Source organism: Lathyrus oleraceus, chromosome 3, assembly GCF_024323335.1.
Source record: "Lathyrus oleraceus cultivar Zhongwan6 chromosome 3, CAAS_Psat_ZW6_1.0, whole genome shotgun sequence".
Lineage (NCBI taxonomy): Eukaryota > Viridiplantae > Streptophyta > Magnoliopsida > Fabales > Fabaceae > Lathyrus > Lathyrus oleraceus.
Window position 1 is genome coordinate 178,230,420 of NC_066581.1, and position 22,571 is coordinate 178,252,990.

The 22,571-nt window shown below is 36.9% G+C and overlaps 1 long non-coding RNA gene across 1 annotated transcript; it reads left to right on the forward strand.

The window, feature by feature from the left end:
• Window positions 1-518: 518 nt before the first annotated feature.
• Window positions 519-7,710, forward strand: LOC127126103 (uncharacterized). Its single transcript, XR_007804909.1, has 7 exons — window positions 519-836; window positions 935-969; window positions 1,307-1,347; window positions 1,484-1,956; window positions 2,065-2,138; window positions 2,608-3,892; window positions 6,377-7,710. It is a non-coding gene; the product is annotated as an uncharacterized LOC127126103 (long non-coding RNA).
• Window positions 7,711-22,571: the final 14,861 nt, after the last annotated feature.

Here is a 22,571-nt window from a genome sequence, read left to right on the forward strand (position 1 = left end):
TATTAGATTGTCTCTCGCATAAATCACCTTTCCGTATCGGCGACGAACACCAAACATGATTGCCAAATGATTATATGAGATGTGGAACAATTACTCACACAACCCGTCTATTTATAACAAAAAAATTGCATTTTAGGAGGAGTCTCCAATTGAATTGACGTCTCCTCTTAAACCCTACACATGCTGCCTTAGTCAATCCAATTGACGCCTCCATTCAATTTTTAAGAGGAGTCTCTAATTCAGTTGGCGACTCCTAGCCAATCCAATTGGTTAGGGCACCTGTTCTAGGCAATCCAATTGGCTCCTCCATTCAATTTTTAAGATGAGTCTCCAATTCAATTGACGATTCCTCCTAAAAGTGACTTTTAGAGATAGATTGAGAATTTTTTTGAAACCAACGGTATTTTAAGAATTTTCTTTAAAAAGTGGATTATTTTTTATAAGAAATCCTCACCTTTCAATTTACTTGGCGGTGCAAATCTCGAGATATAAAGTATATACTGCCAAAGTAGAATAAAAATAATACCAAAAAAATAGTTAATAGTGAAAAATTTAACCAGGCATTTCTTGCGGGGAGGAGAACATGGATGACGGATGTAGGCGTAGCTGCTTCCACTCTTTCTTTCTCTCTCTAAAAACGGAATAACTCATATAGCAGTTACAAGAAGCGCATCGAATTCTCTTGTGATCCAATTTCCGTGAAATGTGCTTCGCGATCGATCATCGATGAAGCAATCTCATCGGTGGCAGAGGACTTTGCTCCTCTGTCTCCTCTCTCTCCGTCGTCGCTCCGGTCATTTTCGTCTCTCGTAGGCTTCAAGTTCTAACTCGCGATGGTCAAATTCTTCTTCAACGACTTCTCTGTTTCAGTTTTTCTTTAATATATCGGTGTTTTATTGATTTTTAATTTCTGTTGAATTGAATTCCATTTCAGGTCGGAGAGAGTTTCTTGATGATTTATCCAGTGTTGTAAGAATCTTGATTCTCAAACCTGATAACTTTATTGCTGTATAGCCTAACGCGCTTGTAATGAATCTTAGCGGTGGAAAATACTGTGAAGCGTTCTGTGTTTTTTTTTTCTTTCTTTCAATTAGCTATTTGATTTATTTGTATTGTCCGTGAATTGAAATTTCTTGTGCTCTGTTGAAGTTTAATAATGGTTAACATGATATGAAATTTCATTTTTTTAGTAATTTTTAATTGGGGATTTTTCGTTGTTGTAAAACCTCAGCTGTCAATTCAACTTTCTACAGCTTTGAATGTTCTGCTTCGGAAATTGAATTGATTGTTTATTTGTTTGTTGCAGAAATATAGAACAGATCCTGTAAAGTTAAATGCTATAGAAAGGTAATGCAATATTTGATTCAAATTTACTCTATCATGTGTTAAATACTTAAAATCATTTCTTGTTTTCCCTCTAGTGTTTTGGAGAATACATACATCTAACTTTTGCTTATGATTTGGTCCCTTTCATGCAATTCAGGTAGACTGGGAAGAATTAGAAGAGCCAAAGCAAGTTGTTTATAAAGAAAATGATTTTGGTTCCAAGAATAGCGATGATTTGGAAAAAAATAATGATTATGAGGACTCAGAAGAATTAGACGAGCCAGAGCAAGTTGTTTATAAAGAAAATGATTTTGGTTCCAAGAATAGTGATGATTCGGAAAAAATAATGATTCCGAGGACTTGGAAGAATTAGAAGAGCCAAAGCAAGTTGTTTATAAAGAAAATAATTTTGGTTCCAAGAATAGCGATGATTTGGAAAAAAATAATGATTCTGAGGACTCGGAAGAATTAGAAGAGCCAAAGCAAGTTGTTTATAAAGAAAATGATTTTGGTTCCGAGAATAGCGACGATACGGAAAAAAATAATGATTCTGAGGACTCAAGGAAAAAAATAATGATTCTGAGGACTCAAGAATTGAGGGGGTCCAGAAATAATTACTTGGAAAAAAAGGTTTGTATCCCTCCGTGCACTTCTTAATATTGTATGGTCAACATAATGCCACTGAAATACTCAACACGGTTGTTACTGGCTAACATTTTAATTGTAATCAACTTTCAGAATTCGACCATGATGATGAAACACAAGACCAGGAAGCTCAGCATAAAGGATTGTCCTCCACAGATGGAGATCAGGTTTGGACTAATTCTTTTTGAAATTTTGGCATTATAAACTGGGGGCTGCTTGATTGCTATCTTCCTGCTCTAAAAGTTAAATTTAAACCTTTTTAAACTTCTAAAGTTCAATTCATCGCCTAATGTTCTTGTTGGAACTGTGGCACAAGCATGTAAGAATTCTTGGGCATTATCTGTCCAAAACCACTCCAATCCTTGGATAATAGATTCAGGGGCATCTGAACATATGACTAATTGCTCTCATTTATTCAGTTCCTATTTCCCTTGTTCCGGATCTGAAAAAGTAAGGAGTGCTGATGGTAGTTATTCTAGTATTGCAGGCAAAGGCAACATAAATTTTTTAGAGCAAATTACTTTGCAATCTGTTTTACACGTTCCTAAATTTGCTTGCAATCTTTTATCTGTTCATAAATTGTCTAAGGATACTAATTGTTCTGTCATTTTTCGTTCTTCCACTTGTGTTTTTTAGGACCAGAACTCGGGGATGGATTGTACTACTTTGATGAAACTCCCCTTGGAAATGCAATGGTTTTTGGTTTAAACAGTGCAAGTTTACCTACCGTTTCAGATCAAGTTATGTTATGGCATAAAAGATTAGGCCATCCTAGTTTCCCTTATCTTGAGTATTTATTTCCAAAATTTGCCAAAGAAATTCCTCACAATTTCATTGTGAAGCTTGTCACTTAGCTAAAGATCATCGTGTGTCTTTTACTTCAAAAGTTTATTCTGCTTCGCAACCTTTTTATTTAATCCATAGTGATGTTTGAGGTCCTTCAAAAATCAAAACTATGTCCGAAAAAAAATGGTTTTTGAAAAAAAATCTGAAGTGGAACAAAGGTTTAAAGATTTTTTTCAAATGATTGAAAACCAAATTCAAACTAAGATTGACATTCTAAGGTCTGACAATGACACCGATTATTTCAACAAATATCTAAGTACTTTTCTAGTAACTAAGGGGATAATTGATTAATCCACTTGTCGTGATACTCCTCAACAAAACGGTATTGCTAAACGAAAAAATAGACATCTCCTCGAAGTTACTAGAGCTATTATGTTTTCTATGTATCTAATTATCTTCGGGGAAATGCCTTATCTGCTTGTTACCTCATCAATAGAATGCCATCTTGTGTTTTAGAATGAGACTCCTGTGCAAGTTTTACAAAATTATTTTTCCACATCTCACATCATTGCGGATCTTCCCCTTAAAGTTTTTGCTTGTCTTTGTTATGTCTATATCCCAAATATTTTTCGTTCCAAATTGGTTCCTAAAACTGAAAAATGTGTTTTTCTTTGCAACCCTTCAAATAAAAAGGGTTACAAATGTTTTAATCCAATAACAAAGAATTTTTTTGAAAGTATGGATGTCAACTTTGTCGAAAATCAATCTTTTTTTAATAAAAATTCTCTTCAGGGGGAGAATTGTTGTGTTGATAAAGAAGATAATTTTTGGAAAACTTTACCTGCACTGGTGACTACAAATCATCCAGATACAAAGATAATAGAACCTAGAATGCTTTATCTTGAATTGTCGGATAATATAATGTCTGAAACAGGGGGAGAAAAAATGATTCGGATAATATAATGTCTGAAACAGGGGGAGAAAAAATGATTGAGGATCATAATCCTCAAGTTCACTGTATGTTCGAAAAAGGTTTCACAAAGGTATACAAATCCAATTGTCTCTCTTGCAAAAATCCAATCTGATTTACCAAGTGAAGGTCCTACAGAAATTTCACCTTCTAGTTCTTCATCTGGTAATCCATCTTACTCTTCCAATGATTTACTGGATTTGTCTTTTCCTGATATTAATCTTTCAATTGCTTTGAGAAAAAAATTCCTGATCTTAATATCCCAATTGTTGATAGGAAACGTATTCGAACATGTACTAAATACCACATGTCTAATTACTTGTCATATGACAAGTTATCACACACTCACAAGGCATATGTGTCTAGGATTTCAAATTTGTTTATGCCCAGAACTATTCAAGAAGCATTAGGTGATCCGAATTGAAAATTAACAGTGAAAAAAGAGATGGATGCTCTAAGGAAAAATAATATTTGGAGTATCACTGATCTACCTCGTAACAAAAGGCAGTTGGATGTAAATGAATGTTTACAGTGAAATGCAAGACTGATGGAACTGTAGAAAGGTACAAAGCAAGGTAGTAGCAAAAGGTTTTACTCAAACTCATGGTATAGACTACCAAGAGACTTTTGCCCTGTTGCTAAGATTCATTCCATCAGAATTCTTCTCTCTCTTGCAGTAAATTTCAATTGGACACTACATCAATTTGATGTTAAAGATGCTTTTTTGAATGGAGAATTACATGGAGAAATATATATGAGTTTACCTCCGGGAGCTGAAGAAAATCTTGGAAGAGTCAAAGTTTGCAAATTGAAAAAGTCCTTATATGGATTAAAACAATCACCAATGACTAGGTTTGAAAGATTTAGAAGTGTTGTTAAGAAACATGGTTTCACCCAAAGTCAAACAGATCACACATTGTTCTTTAAACATTCACATGAAGGTAAGATTGCTATTTTAATTGTGTATGTCGATACATTATCATGACAAGAGATGATGTTAACACGGGATAGGTGATCTAAAGAGAAGACTTGAAGCTGAATTTGATATCAAGGACCTTGGAAAATTAAAGTATTTTCTCGGGATGGAGTTCGCAATGTCTAAGGAGGGAATCTTTCTCAACCAACGCAAATATATACTTGATTTACTCATAGAAACAGGGATGACAGAGTGTAAAGCAGCAGAAACACCAATGGATCCAATGTAAAACTGAAGGCAGCAGCATCTGAAGATGAAGTGGTAAATAGGGAACGCTACCAGCGATTGGCCGGTAGACTAATTTATTTGTCTCATACAAGGCCTGATATAGCCTTTGTAGTAAGTATGATAATGCACTAGAACCTACTCATTTTGAAGCTATTTTTAGAATTTTGAGATATTTGAAAGGAACTCCAGGAAGGGGTTGATGTTCAAAAGGAGAGGGCATATACAAGTGGAAGCTTACACAGATGCTGATTGGGCAGGTAATAAAATGACAGGAGGTCTACTTCAGACTATTGTACTTTTGTAGGTGGAAACTTAGTTACATGGAGAAGTAAAAAACAAAATGTTGTAGCTAGGAACAGTGCAGAGGCTGAATTCCGCTCTGTGGCCCATGATTTTTGTGAAGTATTATGGATTAAAAAATTCATGGAGGAATTGAAGCTATCTAGCCCAACACCAATTAAGGTTTACTGTGATAATAAGGCAGCTATTTCCATTGCCCATAATCTTGTCCTACACGATAGAACGAAACATGTTGAAGTGGACAGGCATTTCACTAAAGAAAAAATTGATAGTGGTGAAATTTGTATGTCCTATGTACCTACCACAAGTCAAGTAGCAGAAGTTCTCACAAAGAGTCTTCCAAAGAGACAATTTGATGATATGGTGAGCAAGCTTGCAATGAATGACATATTCATGCCAACTTGAGGGTGAGTGTTAGAAGTTATTAGAGACATAAGTACAAAATCATAATATTCATTGTAAATAATAATTCGTAATTAGTTATTAATAATTACTAATTAGTTGTCTTCTACCATATTTAGAATTAGCATTTATAGGAAGAATAATTGCTCTGATTCTCAGACCAGATTTAGGATTATTAATCTGTCCTTATATTCTATAAATACCTTTCATGTATTACTTACTGATGTATCAAAGAAATACATATTGTTTGTTTCTTTAGTTACTTTTTTGGCTTATATATCAACGTCCAGATGTGAGCTGATTTGCTATTGTAGTAATTTGAAACAGATCGAGGAAATAGTTATAAATGACATGTGTTATCACATATCTAGGTATTCCATTTACCTATATATAAGAAAAAATGAAAATCATCAAAGCAAAGGATTTTCACTTAATGTTTTGATTTTAAAAGTTACCTACTCATGGAGAATAATTGTATTTCTTGTAAAAATAGCAAAGATATCAAGTAATTTCAACAATTAATATATGAGATTAGAGGTTGTATTTGTTTTGCATCTCCTGCTTTTACCCAAAGGCATGTATTTTTACTTGGGGGAACTGGATTATATTATATACAGAGAAATAATTATGATTGTAGATGGAACACTTTTTCTGTGTATACATGTTCAATGTATAATTCCAAAATAGATTGTGGAGAAACTTATTCATGTAATCTAATATTAACCTTTTGAAATTGCTTTTAGTTGCAGAAGAGATTTAATACAACAGTTATGGACAATCAGAATATACAAACTCCCTTTCAAAGAAAGAAAGTTGAGAATATTATTGAAGTTACTGAAAAGCAATCTGGTTTGACAGTAAGCCAACATCGTCATATTTCACGCCGTCGGTCTCGCAAAGTGACAAATCAGACCGTTTTGGAGATTAAGGATCAAATTATCAGAGCCAGAGCATACTTGGGATTGTCTCTACCAAGCAGCACCTCACACTTGGTGAAGGAGTTGAGGATGAGAATTAGAGAGATGGAACTTGCTGTTGGAGAAGCTACCAAAGATTCAGATCTTTCAAGGAGGTAAGTATTCTCTGTAATTCTGTGACTTGCGTTTTCTTCAGCAATTATTACTTTTATCTGCTAAACAAAATGTGGCCTGTAGAGAAAACTAATGCTCGGGTCCTGTAAATAATATAACATTTTTTTCCACCTCACCACTACTACTAATTTTCTTAGCTGACTCCCAGTATGTTTAAATTTGCTTCTATTTCCACTGTCATATCCCCCGTGCTGATAAAAGCAAATAAAATGTACATACTTCAGTAAAGGAAGTTAAAATTGGAGCGATAAAAACATTGCCTTTTTTCAAAAGTTCAAATTCCAATCTGCGAAAATATAGCGATGTCTTTCAGTACAAAATTAATGATAGAGAGAACATTTGTGTAGACTTTAGGGGACACAAGTTGTTAAAAAAACACGAGAATATTTTCAATTTGAAAACAAGTGAAGTTCACAGTGCTTTGCAGAAAATGAGACAGATGGAGGGTTCACTGTCTACCGTGCTTTCCCAGACTGCTCTGCTATGGCTGCTAAGCTCCGTGCGATGAATGATAACGCTGAAGAACAAGTTCGTTCTCAGCAAAACGAAGTAACCCATCTTGTTCATCTTGCCGCTAGGACCACCCCTAAAGGTCTTCACTGTCTTTCTGTGCAACTAACTGCTGATTACTTTTCCCTGAGACCTGAGAATAGAAAGCTGCCAAATAAAAATAAGATTCATGATCCGGAACTTTATCATTATGCTGCCTTCTCTGACAATGTTCTGGCATGTGGAGTGGTTGTTAACTCAACTGTGTCTTAATTCCAAGGTAAATATTGATAAGTTTTTCAAAAGTTATTTAACCTTTTTGTTTTTTATTCATTTGTTCTGTGCATTTCCTTATGTTGAACCCCTGATGTATAACTCATGAAAAAGAAAAATTGTCCTAGCAAGTTCAATGTTTGTAAATTTACTGTAAATTTATGATATGGACCTCTAGTTCTGCTGAGAAGGATTAATCATACTGATTAAGATTTACTGTTTAATTTACTTTTAATAAGTTAGCATAACAAAATATTTAAATTTGAATTTCATTACTTTTAAGGTAAGATTTTGGATTAGAACTAGTTTTTCCTATTAAATACGATACTAACATTTAAATTTAAATGACAGTGAATTAGCTTTTAACCTCATCTAATTAGGACTCTTCTTCTACTGTTAGCCTATTTAATGGCATTATGATTGAGAATAAAAATTATCAATAATTATTAAAAAAAAATTGTGAATTTAAGAAGAAACTCTAGCAATGAGTTGGTTTTTTCCTTTACCATAGGTCGAAGGAAAGGTTCTATCGCATTTAAGATTATGTCAACACGATCCCAAACCAGGGACCATAACAACTTGGTATTGTGAGCCAATATGGGTGACACGAATTTAGCATCAATCATGAAGAATTTCATGGAACAAATGACAGCCTGGCTGACCTCTCCATCATAATTCAAGGAGCCAATAAAGGTTTTAGAAAAAACAATTTGGGAAATGCAAGAATCCATGATCTTAACCGCAAAATCTCGGAGTTGCTATGGCGGAGCAGTATAGGATGGATCAACAAGATCTGCATTTAATTTTTATTGACTTGAGAAGGCGTATGATAGAGTGACTAGAGATTTTGTGAAAAGTTCTAGAGAAGAAAGAGATTAGTATTGCATATATTCGAGCTATCCAAGATACGTATGAAGGGGTATTGACTAGTGTTCAGACACGGGGTGGAAAGACATGTGATTTTTCCATTACAGTTGGTTTGCATCAAGGTTCAACCCTAAGTCCCTATCTTTTACCTTAATTTTGGATGTACTCACGGGGCACATCCAAGAGCTAGCACCGAGATGCATGTTTTTTTGCAGATGATATAGTTTTTCTTGGAGAGTCGAAGGAAGATTTAAATGAGACGTTTGAAACTTGGAGACGAGCTTTAGAAACATATGGTTTTCGCCTAAGTAGAAGTAAGACGGAGTATATGGAATGTAAGTTCAACAAAAGAAGAAGAGTTTTTAACCTAGGGGTGAAAGTTGGAAACCATATTATTCCTCAAGTCATACGGTTTAAATATCTTGGGTCCGTAATACAAAATGATAGAGAAATAGAAGGGGATGTAAACCATCAAATTCAAGTTGGGTGGTTGAAATGTAGAAATGCACCAAGTGTTATATGTGATGCAATGGTACTGGCTGAGCTGAAGGAAAAGTTTTATTTCATTACGGTAAGACCTGCGATTTGTACGAGACAAATGTTGGATGATTAAGAATCAACATGAGAATAAAGTGTAGTAGAGATGAGGATGTTGCGGTGGATGTGTGGTAAGTTCGACATGATAAAATTAGAAATAAAAGTTGTTAAGAGTCCCACATCGGACAATATATGGCCTGAACATGACTTTATAAGTGGGACAACCCTCACTCTTCCCACCGGTTTTGTAGGGTTGAGTTAGGCCCAATCGCACATTCTTAACATGGTATGAGAGTCTCGTTTAAGATCCGGTGGGACACCTACCATTTATTTCCACGCTCCAGATGTCCAGTCCTAGGCGTGAGAGGGTGTGTTAAGAGTCCCACATCGGACAATATATGGCCTGAACATGACTTTATAAGTGGGGAAAACCCTCACTCTACCAACCGGTTTTGTAGGGTTGAGTTAGGCTAAACCACACATTCTTAACAAAAGTATTAGAGTGTCGGGGTAACGTCTATAGTAAAGACGGTGGAAAATATACTTAGGTGGTTTGGGTATGTAGAGAGAATACCTGTAGAATCAAGTAGTCAAATCAATAGAAGAAAAAAAAACACAATCATCTTTCATAATGGAATTTTTAAGCATGTCTAAAAAAACAGTGTAAATTGAATTTTTAAGTATGAATAATTTACAAGCACTAATATATTTATATAGGTTATGCTAACTTAATAGGCTTGACTATTGAACTAATGAACTGAATATAAAGTATACTATTTATAAAACCGTCCGGTTAAAAAATTTAATTTAGGTATTCTTAATTTTTAAAATTTTATTTTAATTATTATGTTCTATTATTTTAATTTTGGTTTGAATTAATTTAACTTATTTTATTATAATTCTTTAATTTGTACAAATTATTCTTAAATGAAGGTTGAAATAAAGTGTATAATATTATGTTATTATATGCACTATCGATATTGTTGTATTAAATTTGTAATAGATTTTGAAATATTTATTTTATTAAGTTGTGAACATATATGATTATGTGTGACATATTTATGATATTTAGTTTCATATTATTAGTTTATTTAATAAACAGTTCGACCGTAAGTTTAATCAGTTGAACCAATTGAACCTTAAATCGTAAGTTTCACTGGTTTGATCTCTAGTCCAGTTTTTAAAATATTGATTTTTACTCTTCTAAGTCATAAGACTCACTTCTAAGTCATAAGACTCACTCAAAAAGTGTAAGTGTAATAATCTGTAGTTGATCTCTTATCTACAATTGACTCTATATAGTCAACATTAATATATATATTGAATTAGGAGAGACTAAGAGACATTTAGGTTAAACCGTGTGTTTTAAAAGCACTACGGAGACTTTATTATATATAGAGAGATTACAACTAATTACATGATATAGTCGATGTGGGACTATTCTATATACAAATATTCTAACACTATGTATTTACAAATATCAACACTCCCCCTCAAGCTTGAGCATATAAGTCAAATGCACCAAACTTGTTACATATATAATTAGTTCGGGGACTTCTCAGAGATTTTGTAAACACGTCTGCCAATTGATCATTAGAATTGACAAAGCTTGTGACGATGTCACCTGACTCGATCTTCTCTCTAACAAAGTGACAATCTATCTCAATATGTTTGGTCCTCTCATGGAAGACTGGATTTGAAGCAATGTGCAATGCAGCTTGATTATCACAAATAAGTGTCATTGGTCTTGCTTCTTCAATTTGAAGTTCCTTGAGCAACTGCTTTAACCAAATAAGTTCACATGTTGCCATTGCCATGGCCCTATACTCTACCTCGGCGCTTGATCTTGCAACTACGTTTTGTTTCTTACTTTTTCAGGATATAAGGTTTCCTCCAACAAGTACACAATACCCAGAGGTGGATCGTCTATCAATGGGTGACCCTGCCCAATCAGCATCAGAGTATCCAATTATCTGAGTATGTCCTTTATCTTCATACACTAAACCTTTTCCTGGAGCACATTTGATGTATCTTAGAATTCGGATAACAGCATCCATGTGTTCCTGACAAGGGGAATTTAAGAACTGACTTACCACACTAACCGCAAAAGAAATGTCTGGACGTGTGACTGTGAGATAATTCAACTTTCCAACCAATCTCCTATACCTTCCTGAGTCAGATAGAGGCTCCCCCTGATTGGATAGTAGTTTGACACTTGGATCCATAGGAGTATCAGCTGGTTTGGCATTCAACAAACCTGTTTCTTCCAAAATATCCATAGCATATTTCCGCTGAGAAATCACCAAACCATCTTTAGATTGGGCTACCTCAATACCCAAGAAATAACAGAGTTTACCAAGGTCTTTTGTCTGAAATTGATTCGAGAGATGTTTTAACTGGAGTATACCCTGCTGATCACTACCAGTTATGACAATATCATCTACGTACACAATAAGATAAATACACCCTTGGGCTGAGTGACGATAAAAAACAGAATGGTCAGCTTCACTACGGACCATACCAAACTGTTGTACTACAGCGCTGAATCTGCCGAACCAAGCTCTCGGAGACTGCTTAAGACCATAAAGAGACCTGTGTAACCTACACACCATATTCAATGACTCCCCCTGAGCAACAAATCCAGGTGGTTGCTCCATATATACTTCCTCTTCAAGATCACCATGTAAAAAAGCATTTTTGATGTCAAGTTGATGAAGAGGCCAATGCCGAATGGCTGCAATGGCTAGAAGAAGTCTAACAGATGCCATCTTGGCTACAGGCGAGAAGGTATCACTATAATCCAATCCAAAAATCTGAGTGTATCCTTTGGCTACCAAGCGAGCTTTAAATCGATCAATCTTACCATCTGGACCAACCTTCATTGGATAAAGCCAACGACAACCTACTAAAGATTTCCCAGGGGGTAGAGGAACCAGTTCCCAGGTACCACTACTTTGAAGAGCACACATTTCATCAATCATTGCTTGTCTCCACTCAGGGTGAGATAATGCTTCACCTGGAGTTTTAGGAATAGAAACAGAAGACAAAGAAGACAAACAAGTATACTGCAAAGGGGAAAGACGATGATAACATAAATCAATATAATGTGGAGACGGATTTCGTGTTTGACGTATACCTTTTCGAAGGGCAATCGGAAGATCAGACTCAGGTTGCAAGATCGGATCCGGTGATGGCGGAGGCGTCGGAGGAGAGTCTGCAATGACCTCAGGGACAGGTATGACCTCAGGGACGGGGACGACAGACGTTGGACGACGACGCTGATATGTTTGAAGTGGTCGAGAAGTAGGGGGGTCAGGAGCCATAAACTGGTGGGGGATAATGGTAGGCGGGACATTAATAACTGTCGGAAAAGGTGTGGAAGTACTTTCTTGAAGAGGTTCCGGAGATACTGGGTTGGACCCGAAATATGGAATAGACTCGAAGAAGGTAACATCGGCCGATATGAGGTATCGTTGTAGAGTATGAGAATAACAACGATAACCCTTTTGGGAACGATGATAACCAAGAAAGACACACTTTAGTGATCGAGCTGCTAGTTTATCAAGACCAGGGGAGAGATTGTGTACAAAACACGTTGACCCGAATACTCGAGGAGGAATTGGGTGGGATGGAAAACTATAACACAGTACAGAGAGAGGCATCCGTTTTCTTCCATTTAGTGAGTTTTGCGTCGGCAACATCAACCAATTTTGTGGTTAGGTGATCTTCATATCCCTGACCATGAAACCACATATCGACAGCACGAGCCCATACGTTGTAGTTGGCTGATCCGGTTAGTTTTTCACATGGGATAAGCAGAACTTTAGTAAACGAGATGGAATCAACATCTCCCATGGCTTAAAGAAACAAAATCGGGGCCGTGGAGACCAGATCTGGGAGCAATGGAGGGAGCCGAGTGGGACGGCTGGGAAACCGGAGAAGTTAGAGACAAAACCGGAGAAGTTAGAGGCAAAACCGGAGAAGTTAGAGGCAAACCGGAGTGATGACACGATTTGAGGGGAAAAAAAAATTATCACCGGAAGACAGTGGGTCAACCAGGTAAAGCACGGCAAAAAGTTGTCTCTTAATAGGCTCTAGATACCATATTGAATTAGGAGAGACTAAGAGACATTTAGGTTAAACCGTGTGTTTTAAAAGCACTACGGAGACTTTATTATATATAGAGAGATTACAACTAATTACATGATATAGTCGATGTGGGACTATTCTATATACAAATATTCTAACACTATGTATTTACAAATATCAACAATATACTTCAAATCCGCACTTTCATTTTGTTTGACCAGAATTTCTCGAATTTTTTTTTTAAATATCCAGAATTTTAAAAAAAATTTCAAAATTAACCCATTTTTCAAAAAAATTACACAAATGGGCAAATTTTGCCCTAATTTTACCCTTAGGCGCCACCCTAGTTGGCGCCTACCCTTAATGGGTAGGGCAAGTCGCCACTAGGGGTGGCGCCTATGCCCAAACCCTTTTTTTTTTTTTTATTATTATTTTTTTTTTTTAAATGTTTTATTAATTTTTTTTTTTAATTTTTTTTTTAAATATTAGATATTTGATAAATATATTTTTTTTATAAATTATATTAATTTATATTAACACTTATATATAAATAAAATTATTACAAGATATATATATATATTAATTTATATATATATTAATTTATATATATATATATATATATATATATATATTAATTTATATATATATTAATTTATATATATATTAATTTAATTTATAAGTAAATAATATTATTTATAAATTTTAGGGAGAATTAGGGTTAGGTAGACTGGTGTACAACCCAGATCTTTTCCTATAAATAAAGTGTTATTTCCTTGCATTTTCTTCACCACTGTTCCATACCACCTTCTGTATCAAGTTGAGTTCATGGCATCCCCAAGACCGTCGTCATGGCAGCGAACATCATCAAGGCGCCCGGATCCTGAACCAGTAATCTTAAAAAGGGATGGGCATGTTATTTTCTCGCCTTTGAAACCCCCAATGGAGATGAAATTTTGGAACATCCGTTCGTTGGACCAACTAAAAAGGTCCTTGATGTCTTGGTTAGAGGGAGATTACCAACCTGGTGAAGTCATCAGAAGGATTCAGAGGCTTAGAACAAGGTTCTCATTTGAAACTGGAGAAACGATACGCTGGTGGGTTGAAGTTGAAAGCGACATTGATTGCATCCAAATGATGCATGGATCAGACGACATAGTGTTAACTGTTGTAATTTCTTAGATTTTAATGGTTGTTTGTCATGTTGTTGTTGTATTTGTTATTGTTCTAGTACTTGTTCTTGTTTTAGTACTTGTTTTTGTTCCAGTATTTGTTTTTGTTTTAGTAATTGGTGTTGTAATGTTAGATGTTTGTGTTTGTTGTTCAAGTGTCATCTTCTATTTGGAATAAAAAGTAAACTTTAATTTAAAATGATTTTGGTACACAGATTTATGAAAGTGAAAACTAAGTTGTGGAACTAGATCCACGATATGGACATTTGTTCTTATTATGCCCTAGTTGTCTACATATGCTACACTTCCTCTGCATTTTCTCTGCGACGTCCATTTTAGTTCTAATGCGCCTGCTATTTGGGCGACCACTTTTATTCCGCCGCATCGATTCGTTGTGCCAAACAATTTCCCCGTCATACTCTGGCCAATACGCCTCCAATGCTACCACCGGAAAGGGATTGTCGTATACATTGAGCAATGTTGCAACTTTGTAGATTGGAGACACTAGCGATAATGCATCGAAGTGGCTGTGTGAACACGCTGCAATGACATGGGAACAAGGCATACGGTACGCCTGAAATTGACCACAGTCGCACCAACGGTCTGGTATTAGGACCCTATACTCTTGTCTGGGCAGCCCTTGGTTGTGGTCAATTGTTTCCTTGACACTGAAAGTGTGGCCATGGCGGTCGAACTCCGTAACCCGATGGCTGCTGGCTTTGGCAGATTCCTGCCTCATAAACTTCATGCAGGCTTCACTATAAACTTGACTCGTCTGCAACACTTCATTCCAGCGCCTGCCCCTTGTTACGAACAACGTTGCCATCCGAAAATAGGTCGCACTCACCAATGCGGTTACCGGGAGGTTACGTATGCCCTTAAACACGCCGTTCATTGATTCCACAAGATTTGTTGTCATGTGGCCCCACCTCACCCCATCGTCGTACGATCTAGTCCACTTCGCTCTGTCGATATTATCAATCCACCTCCCTGCATCAGAATTTGCCAACACTATTTCCCGGCGATAGTATTGGAATCCAGGCTGGTTTAATGCGTACCCCGCGTTTATCAAATGTTGCTTCAAAAAGTTATCCTTGAACTCCCGCATAAAATTTTGTGCAATATGCCTGATGCAGTAGACATGGGTAGACGGGGGGTCATGCCAGCCATTTGCTGGATTATTGTATGCACTGTCTATTGAGGCGTGCCTGTCAGAAATAACGCAGATGCCAGCTTGTGGAGTCACGTGCGTTCAAAGATTCTTAAGGAAGAAACTCCAACCAGCTGCCGTTTCTCCTTCCACCAATGCAAAGGCTATTGGGAAAATATTTGAATTGCCATCTTGTGCGACCGCCATCAGTAACGATCCTTTGTATTTCCCATACAGCCAAGTTCCATCGACTTGAACAAGTGGTTTGCAGAATGTGAACCCGATGATGCAGGGACGGAATGCCCAGAAAAGTCTGTGGAAAATTCCATTACCTTCTAGACGAGTTCCGTCAGGGGATTGTGCAGGCAAGGTCTCCATTATAGTAACCGTCCCAGGTGAATACAATCGTAGTGCAGCCAGGTAGCGTGGTAGTTGTTTGTATGATTCCTCCCAGTTACCGTACACCAGTTCAATTGCCTTGGTTTTTGCTAACCAAGCCTTTCTGTATGACGGTGTATATTTGAAAACAGCCACACAATGGGAGATAATTGTTTTGACCTTCAGTGACGGGTCAGCCTCAACTAGAGGTAATATGGAATGGCAGATCATGTCATGGCTAAGTTTGCGATGATCCTGTGCCATGTTGGTGTTGACGCAAATGTGAGCTTGAGATATTGACCCTATCACCCACGCGTTATGCTTCTTCTTGTAAGATGCCATCAACCTATATCCGCACTCCGGATTTTTGCATACAATAACGTATCTTTCCGGATTTGATTTGATAACATCGAAGTCAACACAATTTTTCAAGTGCCAGTTCTTTATTGCTAACTGACACTCTTCCTTGGTCCGAAATTGGTCACCCTTCTTTAAGTCCTCATCAGACCTCATATATGGGTTGTAGAACATATCTGATGAGGGCTCATCCTCGCCCAAGTTAAGTGTTGTGAAGTGCGCAGGAGGTGAGTAGCGTTGCGCTATAGGTATTTGAGGTTGGTCTTCGTCTTCAGAATTACGGTTCACCAAGTCATCAACCACGTCTTCAGCATCATCAACCACATCGTCTTCAACGTGGTGCTCAGCATCTTGTTCGTCATCAATCACAGGATCAATAACCTGTGATTGAATATTCTGAGTTGGTTGAGGTTGTTCCAACACAATGTACAACACTATGTAGTCGTAACCAGAGTACTCATGGTTACGAAGCATGTATCGTGTCTCCATGTCATTTTGAATCAATGACTTATAAAACTTGACAGAGTTGTTTTCTGAAAAAAAAGGTTGTTGATAAAAAATTTGGGACACGGGTTGTCTTAGTTTGGACTCAATCTTCCTTTTTAGATAAGAGAAGTCAGCTCCTCTATTTAGACAAAACCGAGTGCATTCGGTGTTTCTAAATAGGAAGCCAGACATATCACATTCATAAGTCTCACCGTTGACGTGAGCTTTGACTTTGTATTGTGAAGAAGATGACATGTTTTGTGAAGACATTGTGAAGGTTTTGTGAAGGTTTTGTGAAGGTTTTGTGAAGATATTGTCAAGGGTTTGTGAAGATTGCTGTGAAGATATTGTGAATCCCTTTGAAAATGTGTGTGAATATTTATACTGCAAGAATCTTACTGAAGATTGCTGTGGAGATATGTGTGTGAAGATTGCTGTGAAGATATTGTGAATACCTCAGAGATTTCCCCGCATGGCTTACACGTGTCACACCCTTGAATGCAACACTCCCACCTAGTCTGTACTAATGCATGCCAACCTATCCACCTATAGCCTGAACCTAGTCTCAGAGATTCCCATGCATGCCTGTTCCCCATCAAGTCTTCACCACAAGTCTCAGAGATTCCCACGCATGCCTGTTCCCCATCAAGTCTTCACCACCAAGTCTCAGAGATTCCCACGCATGCCTGTTCCCCATCAAGTCTTCACCACCAAGTCTCAGAGATTCCCACGCATGCCTTACACGTGTCACACCCTTGAATGCAACACTCCCACCTAGTCTGTACTAATGCATGCCAACCTATCCACCTATAGCCTGAACCTAGTCTCAGAGATTCCCACGCATGCCTGTTCCCCATCAAGTCTTCACCACCAATTCGTACCATTTCCAGCACAGGGTCATGTGAATCCTTCCATGCTGATGGAAGAGTTACAGCTATGGACAGCTTCTGCTTGTGGCTTTGTTCTATTATGCATCATAGTAACAAATTATGCTAATGTAAATGTGTTCGAGAAATATATTTAGACACCAAAATATTGATATCAGTTATTGTTTTATTTTATTTTTTTCATTCCAATCAAATAAACTTTTGGTGAATTTTAAGATCGATTACCCATAACCACCTAGTCTGCACCAATGCATGCCAACACTACCACCTAGTCTGCACCTATTCTGCAAGATTCCCATGCATGCCTTCCACGTGTCACACCTTTGCATCATCAGATTCCACCAAGTCTTCCCCAAGACAAGACAACTCCCACCTAGCCTGAACTTAGTCTCAGAGATTCCCACGCATGCCTGTTCCCCATCAAGTCTTCACCACCAAGTCTCAGAGATTCCCACGCATGCCTTACACGTGTCACACCCTTGAATGCAACACTCCCACCTAGTCTGTACTAATGCATTCCAACCTATCCCATGCAGGTGTTTTGGACTTTTTCTACTTTTATAACACATATACGCCAATTAGTATGGCGTAACTAAATGAAGTATTCAATTTAAAGTTGTAATAAAACATAAAATAATTTAATTACAATATAATTATTTGTTTTTCTTTTTGATAAATATTTGAAAGTGCACGCGTACACGACAATAATAAATATTTGAAAGTCAAATTTCAACCGTTAAATAAATTATTGGGGGATATCAAAGCTAAAATTGGATTCTACTATCTCTGTGACACTTAACTTCTCATCTGACCTGTACAGTGTGACACCTATTCTGCAAGATTCCCATGCATGCCTCACACTTGTCACGTTTTTGCATCATCAGATTCCACCAAGTCTTCCCCAAGACAAGACAACTCCCACCTAGTCTGCACCTATGCATGCCAACACTGCCACGTAGTCTGCACCTATTCTGCAAGATTCCCACGCATGCCTCACACTTGTCACGTTTCTGCGTCATCAGATTCCACCAAGTCTTCCCCAAGACAAGACAACTCCCACCTAGTCTGCACCTATGCATGCAACACTGCCACGTAGTCTGCACCTATTCTGAGAGATTCCCACGCATGCCTCACACTTGTCACGTTTCTGCATCAACAGATTCCACCAATGCATGCCAACACTACCACACATGCCTTACACTTGTCACATTTTTGCATATTCAGTTTACTTGAAAAAGAGTATAAATAGAGGGTCATTCTTGCAAGTTTTCATCTACCACTAACACTTTTATTCAGAGAACTCAGGCGAAACTTCTCATCCACCAAGCTTCTTCCTACATTGCAGTCATGTCGCTTCTTACCATGGGCCAAGAACACAGAGGAACTAGGGCAAACATTGCCTCATTCGTAAGTTTTTCTTGAACATTGCCTCTTTCGTATGTTTGTAGTTAGTTTTTAAAAGTCCAATATAATGATTTTTTATGTTGTTTGTTTTTAAAGGATCCCAAGAAATTTCGTCAACGTTCACACCCAATGCCTTATCCAGACCCATGGTGCGTACCTTACATAGAGCGTGCGGGTTTCGGTCATGTAATGCATGTCGTAAATGCCACCATTGATGCCAAATTCATTTTGGCTCTGTGTGAACGTTGGAGACCTGAGACACACACCTTCCACCTACCAACAGGTGAATGTACCGTCACATTAGAGGACGTGTACATGCTTTTAGGTCTTAGAATAGATGGTAAGCCTGTCACCGGAAATGTTCAACAGCCTAACCAAATATGTGTTCAGATGTTGGGGTAGATCTGGTCGAGGGTGAGGGGTCTGCCAAAGCAAGGGGTCAGGGTATTAAATTATCTAGCCTACAATTGTACCACGACTCCATAACTTTGACTGAGGAATCCTCCGAACAAGAAAAAGTCATAAAAACCCGGGTTTACATTATGCTATTGTTTGGGAACTTGCTATTTCCCGAAGGGACGGGAAATAGCATAAATTTTATGTACTTGAGTTTGCTCGGGGACATTGATAGAATAAGCACATATAGTTGGGGTTCTGCAGTATTAGCATTCCTATATAGCTCTTTGTGTAAAAATGCACAAAATGAGCACTGTACATTTTCCGGATGTGCTTTTTTGCTTCAAACATGGGGGTGGTGGAGATTGCCGAGGCTAGCCCCAGAAAATCCTAATGACTACTCCTTCCCCTACGCAACTAGGTAAATTTATGATCTTATTTCATTTTGTATATATTTATTCTATACATATTTGTAACTAATATTATTTATCTTTTTTGTTTAGGTTCATTACAACCGGACTGGATTACAGTCTTACCCCCAAAAATAAAATTATATTTTATCGTCAACTGTTGGATCGTCTCCGAGCACAGGATGTATTACCACTAAATCACTCAACTTCTAACTGATTTATTAATGTCATGCATTCTCGATAAATAACATATTTACTTTTTTCTTTGCAGTTTATTTGGAGGCCATATTTGGGATTGGAACATCAACCCAACCCCGAAGATGCAGCTGTTTGGACAGCAAAAACGGCCATAATGCGGTTCACCACTGTGGAGATGCACCAAAGTGACCGTGTCAAGCTTCAATTCGGAATGCATCAAGAAATCCCAGGCCCCCCAATGTCTATGGAACCTTGGCATCTAAAAAAAGTCAGCCACCAGTGGTATGCCCAAAATTGGAAGGAATTTGCTAAGGAGTTTCGAAAAATGTGGAAAGACCGTGCCCATTATGTTCTACAATTTCCGGTGGCGCCCAACGAAATGAAGCCGACACGCGAATATGTGGAATGGTATAGAGCAAATACCAATCCAGAAATGATTGTGTCTGACCCGTTCTATTTGGACGATCCCCGTATGCAACAGCCATATTTCCAACAACAACAACCACCACAGTATTCCCAACAACAACAACCACCACCTTATTACCAACAACAACCACCACAACCATTTTACCAACAACAACCACCACCACCTTATTACCAACAACAACCACCACCACCATATTACCAACAACAACAACCACAACACATGTCCACCCCCCAACAAAATCAACAATACATACCACAAACTCAATCCCAATACCATGAAGACTACCAACAACAAACTCAACATTCCCACCACCATCAACAGTCCCAACACCTACCACAATATCAATCCCCCTACTTCCACCAATCCCAACACTTCCAACACGACAATTTCCCAAGCTCTTCCAGTCCTCCACCTAGCCCCGACACGGGTCTACAAGAGGACTACCAACATGACTACTACACACCCCAACAAACATTGCACTTTGGCCAACCCGATTCAACCCTAAACTACCAAAGACCACATTTCGAGGGCGCACCCAACAGTAGTCAGTTTGTCCCACCGAGACAAAGCTTCGAGGGCGCAGAGGGGACCCGTCTTTCCTACAGCACTGAAGGGACTTCGACCCAACCACAACAGCAAGCGGCAAGGGGGCGCGTTAGGGCAAGGGGTGGTAATAGGGAAGCACCACCACCACGTGAACCGTCTAGGCGAGTAACCAGACCTCCCCCGTGCGGATCGTACAAGGGACCGCATCATATGTAATTAATCATATCTTTGTAATATTTGTCTTATCTATTATTTAAATAAAAATATTTTCTGTTTATTATCTTTATATCTTTATCTTTATCTTTAAAAATATTGTCTATCATATCTTTATACATATATAAATTAATTTATAAATAATATTATTTACTTATAAATTAAATTAATATATATATAAATTAATATATATATAAATTAATATATATATATATATATATATATATATATATATATATATATATATATATATATATATCTTGTAAATAAATATTTATATATATTAGGATAAATGTGTATAATATTAATTGTTTATAAATTAAATTAATATATATATATATATATATATAAAATTAATATATATATAAATTAATATATATATATCTTGTAATAATTTTATTTATATATAAGTGTTAATATAAATTAATATAATTTATAAAAAAAATATATTTATCAAATATCTAATATTTAAAAAAAAAAAATTAAAAAAAAAAATTAATAAAACATTTAAAAAAAAAAAAAAAAAAAAAAAAAAAAAAAAGGGTTTGGGCATAGGCGCCACCCCTAGTGGCGACTTGCCCTACCCATTAAGGGTAGGCGCCAACTAGGGTGGCGCCTAAGGGTAAAATTAGGGCAAAATTGGCCATTTGTGTAATTTTTTTGAAAAATGGGTTAATTTTGAATTTTTTTTTTAATTTCTGGATATTTAAAAAAAAAATTCGAATTTCTCTTCCCGAAGTTTCTTTCAAACATTTCCTATTTCTGAATGCAGCTTATAAATGAGTCCCTTTTGATTGATGTAGCTTATACACGAGTCCTTTGATTGGTGTATTAACTGACTGACTAAGCTTACTGCAAATGCAACATCTTGTCTTGTAAATATGATAGGTATATATGTTTGTCATTAGTGTTTGACACATTTTCTTATCAATTACAATATCTTCAACGTTCTCCAGTTTTACCTTTGGATCGATTGATGTACTTGCAGGATGTCAGCCTTTTCCAAAAGATCTGTAATATATTTCTGTTGGAGTATAATAATTTCTTTTTTAGAGTAGGCCACTTCAATTTCAAGAAAATACTTCTGTTTTTTTCCAAGGTCTTAATCTCATTTTTTTTCTGGCGTTGATCTAACAATTGTTGCTCCACTTCGTCATCACCCATCACTATATAATGTCGTCCACATACACCAATACACCAATAACACTTTTATTCCCTTTGACTCATTATAAAAGAGTATGGCCTCTTTAGTTGTTTGAAGTTCAAATCTAAGCTTTAGTGAATATTTCAAACCACATATGTTCCTGGTAATTGTTTTAGTCTATATAATGCCTTCTTTAACTTACAAACAGTGAGGGAAGCAATTTGTTCACCATATCCAAGGAACAATTTCATGTAAACTTCTTTGAGTTCGTCGACATTTTTTATATCAAATTTTTGCAAATGCCAACCACAATTAGGTATTAGGGATAATAGCTCTCTAATGTATTTATTTTTGCAATGGAGAAAATGTTTTCAAGTAATCCACTCCATGGGTTTGAATGAATCTTTTAGCTACCAACTTTGCATTT